Genomic DNA, 5,692 nt, shown 5'->3' with positions numbered 1-5,692 from the left:
AGATCTTCCTTCCCAACATTCTCCTTTATTACTCCAGTAATGATTTGTTGACTTTTGCAATAACACTTAAGAAACAAATCATTATGCTCCAGTCTGCCGTACGTCACGGGCTGTGTTAAGTTTTGTCCAGAGCAAAGTCCAGAACATGTAGCACTATAAAACACAAATCGGAAAGAAGTAGCTGAAGGGCTGCCCTTGTTCCTCATTCCAAAGCAGCTGCAGTGAAGAGCATTAGCTTTTATTTTCCCACAGCAGATGTCTGGCCCCTATCTGTAGTGGGTAATGCTGTGATGTAAGGAAAATCTGTTCCCTTTTTCCTATTGCAACTGCATTAATCAGGGATGGCTCAGTTCAAAAAATGTGATATACTGCTTGCTGCTGAGGGAGATTGAGCCGGGACCAAGCAGGGACAGGCACCAGGACCACCTCAGGTCAGAAGTGACCTGGGATGCTTTAGAAGGGGACACTTAGGACTCAAAGCAGAAGAACAACCAGATTAAGGAGTACAGTGACACAAACAAGCAGAAAACAGTCACAAGTACCAAACATGTTCAGACTCTTTGGGGCTGTTCGGCTAAAAAGGAGTTTTACTTCACTTTGGATGTGTGAAGATTTTGCCAGAAGGTTGCTATGGTGACTTTCCAGTTCTTCCAAACCTCTGCTTACTGCAATTACATCCCAGCCTGGGAGCTGGGAACCTCTGATTCTGTGGGTGAGGAATGTGGGTGGCTGACTCTTAGGGATGTGTTCAACCAACCATGTTTATTATCAAGAAAACAAAGACATTCATATTTTTATGCCTTCAGCAGCTGCTTACAGTTGCTTTTAAACCTTCAGGCCACATGAGCTGCTGTTCTCCCGAGATCTTCTTGAATAATCTTCACCTGAAAGGCTGCTTTCCAGAACATCCCATTGTGCACCAGCTGAGGTTGCTTAGAGGATCATAGAATCACAGAATGGCAAGCTGGAAAAGACTTCCAAGATCATCAGAGCCAACCCACCCCACCATGCCCATCACCACGTCCCTCAGTGCCACATCCCCACAGTTCTGAAGCACCTCCAGGGATGCTGACCCCACCACTCCCCAGGCAGCTGTGCCACTGCAGCACCACTCTTTCGGAGAAGAAGTATTTCCTAATAGCCAACCTGAACCTCCCCTGGAGCAACTTAAAGCCATTACCTCTTGTCCTCCCAGCTGGACTGAGCTTTCTTTGCAACACTAGACATTTACGTTTAGTCCATTAACTACAATATGCATAATGACAAAGTATTTTTGCATTTCCTCAGCTTTTGTTGTTTACTTCAGCTGCCATTGTCTGAATGCTGAAAGTGCAGAGGCTGAGCAGATATCCTCTATATTTTGCCATCAAGAGACCTCCCCAGTTATAGAACCGTAGAATCATAGAACCATAGAATGATAGAAACATAGAACCACAGAATCATAGAATCATAGGATTGTAGAGTCTCGGAATCATAGAATCACAGAACTGTAGAGTCATAGAACCATAGAACCAAAGAATCATAGAGTCATAGAACTATAGAACCAAAGAACCAAAGAACCAGAGTCATAGAACCATAGAATCAAAGAACCACAAAGTCATAGAACCATAGAACCAAAGAACCAAAGTCATAGAACCATAGAACCAAAGAACCATAGAGTCATAGAACCATAGAACCAAAGAACCAAAGTCATAGAACCATAGAACCAAAGAACCATAGAGTCATAGAACCATAGAACCAAAGAACCAAAGTCATAGAACCATAGAACCAAAGAACCATAGAGTCATAGAACCATAGAACCAAAGAACCACAGAGTCATAGAACCATAGAATCAAAGAACCACAGAGTCATAGAACCAAAGAACCATGGAATCATGGAATCACAGGGTCATAGAATCTCAGAACCAGTGTCTGGCCTTTGGGCATTGCCCTGCATGGCACCAGCAGGAACATGGGCTGTACATAATGTGCTCCTCATAAACTGTAATTCTTCGCATTTTATTGCAGGAGATTAGATTAGTTCACTATTTGAGGGCGGGAAGGAAAAGATTAGCAATGTGTTTATCGTCTCTTTCAAAAACGTTGAGGGATGTAAATATTGGTTTTAACACAAAAAAATGATATATATATATTTTTCATTTCTTTTTCATTTCTGAGCTCTAAGAAAAGCTTTTTGACTGTGATTTATTGAATCCTGTAGGAGGCACGGCAGAAATCAGGGTAAGATCTCCATGAATTTGTAGGCACTTAATACGTACGACTGTATGAACACAACCAAACTTTGGGAGTTATTCGAGCTGATTTTAGAACTGCATACTGTTATGATTGTGCCAAAATACCCCACGCAGGTATTTTTAGAAGGAAAAAAGTCAAGTTTTCTAAGTTTGTTCTGCTGCTTGGGCAGAGTTCCCTGGGTCTTGTCAATGTGCATCTGAGCATGCTGCAATGGGCAACATACACCCCAGGTGATTACCTTCTTGCACACAGCTCATGGCACGCAGTCACTACGATGCTACAAGCACTCACCAGGTGTTACAGCTGAGCACTGGGCACAGCTACCTGCATGGACTTTCCTGTAACCACACATGAGCACCATTTGTTTGCATGCTTTCAGAGTATTTTTTCTGTCTGACTACAAAAGACACAGCTGTAGGAAGGGTGCCTGCACATCATTTTGCAGCTCTAAGGATGACATACTGGGTCTTGCTCCACCTCTGATATGCTCACGGGAGGAGAGGATGGCCACCAGTGTTAGATGATATTCAGGGCTGTCCCTTTCCCTCCTGCAAGCCTGTTTCCAGATATTTGTTTCAAGAAAAGGACAGATGTGGCACTGATGGACATGATGTAGTGGGCATGGTGGTGGTGGCTTGATGGTTGGAGTAGATGATCTTGGTGGCCTTTTCCACCCTTAATGATTCCACAATTCTATGAAGCTCTCAGCAGCACCTAACAGGTGTTCCTTGATCCATCCCCTGCTGTTAGAACCACTACACATAATCTCTTAATGCTGGGATGGAAAATGCCATGCCCACCTCTGCTCCACTCCCCAGCTTAATGGCACTGAAGTGACTGCAGTGTGGAGGCTTACATAAATTACAATGCTAATCTCAGAGCTGATTTTATTAGTAGTACCATCTCTTAGTTCTCTGCAATTATGGATTACAAAAATTGCCTCGAAAGTAATTCGATGTGATTAGACTTTGGAACAGGACCATTATGGCTTGAGTAGCTCATGCTTTAGATTCACCTTGGGGGACATTTGTGCATTGAAAGGGAAGGAAAGCTGCGGTAGATATGAGAGGCTGTGGTGGGAGTGCAAAAGAGAAGGGACCTGTAGCATGAGACATCACATGAAATGAAATGAAGATATTCTAGAAACAACCTGTTTACACCCATCCTGTCTCCACACTTGATCTGCTCTGAAAGCAGTAGCTCAGATGCCTGGCTCTGCACAAGCTGATTATCCACTTAAAAATCCCCAAACCCAAAATGAATTCAAATCATCCCAAGGTACTGCAGAACTCTGTGACTTTCTGCTTTGGCTTGAGGAACACGAAGAGTGGGTCCTGAGACTGAGCTCCCAGTGGGGGAGCACAGCAGGTAGACAACAAACAGCACTGCAGTCACACACTGTAATGGTACTCAGGAGAGCCACCGACGCACCTTTCCTTTTGCTGGAGGAAGTCTTTGGATGGAATTTCGCATCTATTTTATTCTGAACAACTTCTTGTCCTTCCTTTGTCACCGATGCACTCATTTCACAGCCACGACAAGGCACAGAGGTCCAGGTGGCATTGGGTGCCGGGCTGGCCCTACAAAAACAGCGTCAAACACCCATTGGGGTCAAGGAGGACCGCGTTCATCACCGCACGGCTGAGCGATGCACACCGTGAGCCGACACGGGGCCGCTGGATGTCACTGTTGCCCCACGCAAGCTCTGCTGCTCCTGGGCACACAGCAGGTGGCTCCTGCAAGGAAAACGCGGTCAAAAGCAGCCGATCAAGGAGAAGAAAGCTGCTCAGTTTTCCGAAGCAGCGTTCAAAAGGAAGAGTAGGATTGCAAGAAGCGGGGAGGGAATTTTGCCCTCGGTTCATTGCTCCCTGACAGTGATGTAAGCTCAGTTCTTCAGGGTTTGCTGTGCCTGCAGGTGGGAACACGCCGTGCTGCATTCAGACCCCGGGCACATGGACAGTGCAGCAGCAAAACCAATCACCACGAGTAACAGCCAGGGGTTAATCATTCCCGCTGCCATTCTTCTTAAGCCAGAAAGTAATGACCTGGCATCACCAGGCTTCAGCAATCTCTTGGCGTTACCTTTAGAATCATTTGTGTCGCTGGCACGAGACCAGCAAAATGACAAACCAGAGATCTGGCCCTGTGCCTTTAATATCCCCCAAGTTACTTTGGACCTCCCCTTCCTCAGCTAAATCTTAGTGCTATTCATGGGCATCTCATGAAACAATGGTTCTCACCTGACCCAAACACCACTAGACAGGCAGAGCTCAGAAGCAGAGAGACCCCCATGGTCGTGGAGCAAAGTGGGCTTCCTTCAAGTTACCAAGACCATTCTTTTGACTCTTTCATGCCTGGTGGCTGTGGTTACAGTGAAAAGATCCCCTGCTCTTAATTTTGCATTGGACCATTTCCATTGGAAACACATCCCGGACCCACTCACTGGCTGCTCCTTCCCATCTGCAACCAAAATCAGCAGCGATAACAGCCAAAACATCCCAGGCAGTCAGTGGGGGCTGAGAGCAGACACACGGAACAGCAGGAGGGAACCTTGCTCCAGAACGGTTCAGGGGATGGGTGGCTGCAGATGTGGAGGAGAGGAGAGCACATCCCGGGCACTGCTGCGCCCAGCGGGAGCGGAGCGGCCAAGCTATGCCAGCTGTTCTGCAAGGAAAGAGCAGATGACACAGAAACTCAAATAGATAAGTGCCATAGCCAAGATTTTTTCCACAGCCCGAATTCGGTGTGTCACATCACTGCTGCTTTTCTCATTCCTGTGGCTGGGGAATTTCTTAAAGTGATCCTAACGCACTCGCTAGATGTGAACCCAAACCCTGAAAAAGCTTAGAGATGAAACACACAAGGGTGAGATTCACATCCCGTGATGTCAGTTCCTCCCTCTGCTTGCATGTGGCCAGGATTTCACCCTGGGTGTGCATTAAGGGCCCAGTAAGAGGACGTGTGGACGTGCTACCAGCTGGCAGCTCCACGCTGTCCCAGCAGCACTTGGTTTTGCCAGGACAGGCTGACATGGAAAGGAGCAATGGCCCATAACACACCTCACAAGCCATGACTTATTACTAGTTTTATGGGCTTTTTTCTTCTACTACTGAGCAGTGCCAGGAGTCTTTTTACTTTGTCTCTTAGCAAAGAAAATGTATTTTACCCATTAATTATGCACTCTAAACGTGAGTGGGAGGAAGAGCAATTCCTTCCTCTCCATTCTAGCTAGTTATCTGCCCGCAGCTGGTGAGAAGGCAAAACCCTGCAGAGGTAGAGCCTGATGGATGCAAACACAGCTCTGGGGCTGCCTTGAAGGAGCAGCCCTGCTCCCTTCCCTATGGGCACAGCCGCACTCACATCAGTGCTTGCTGGGGGTTAAGCTGAGTTTGTCCCATGGCTCTGCCTCTGTGTCTGCAGTGACTGCTTTATCGCCGCCAGGCAGGGAAACCTGAGGG

Source organism: Gallus gallus, chromosome 4 (assembly GCF_016699485.2).
Source record: "Gallus gallus isolate bGalGal1 chromosome 4, bGalGal1.mat.broiler.GRCg7b, whole genome shotgun sequence".
Lineage (NCBI taxonomy): Eukaryota > Metazoa > Chordata > Aves > Galliformes > Phasianidae > Gallus > Gallus gallus.
The sequence above is the reverse complement of the archived record's forward strand: the minus strand, read 5'-3'. Positions refer to the sequence as shown.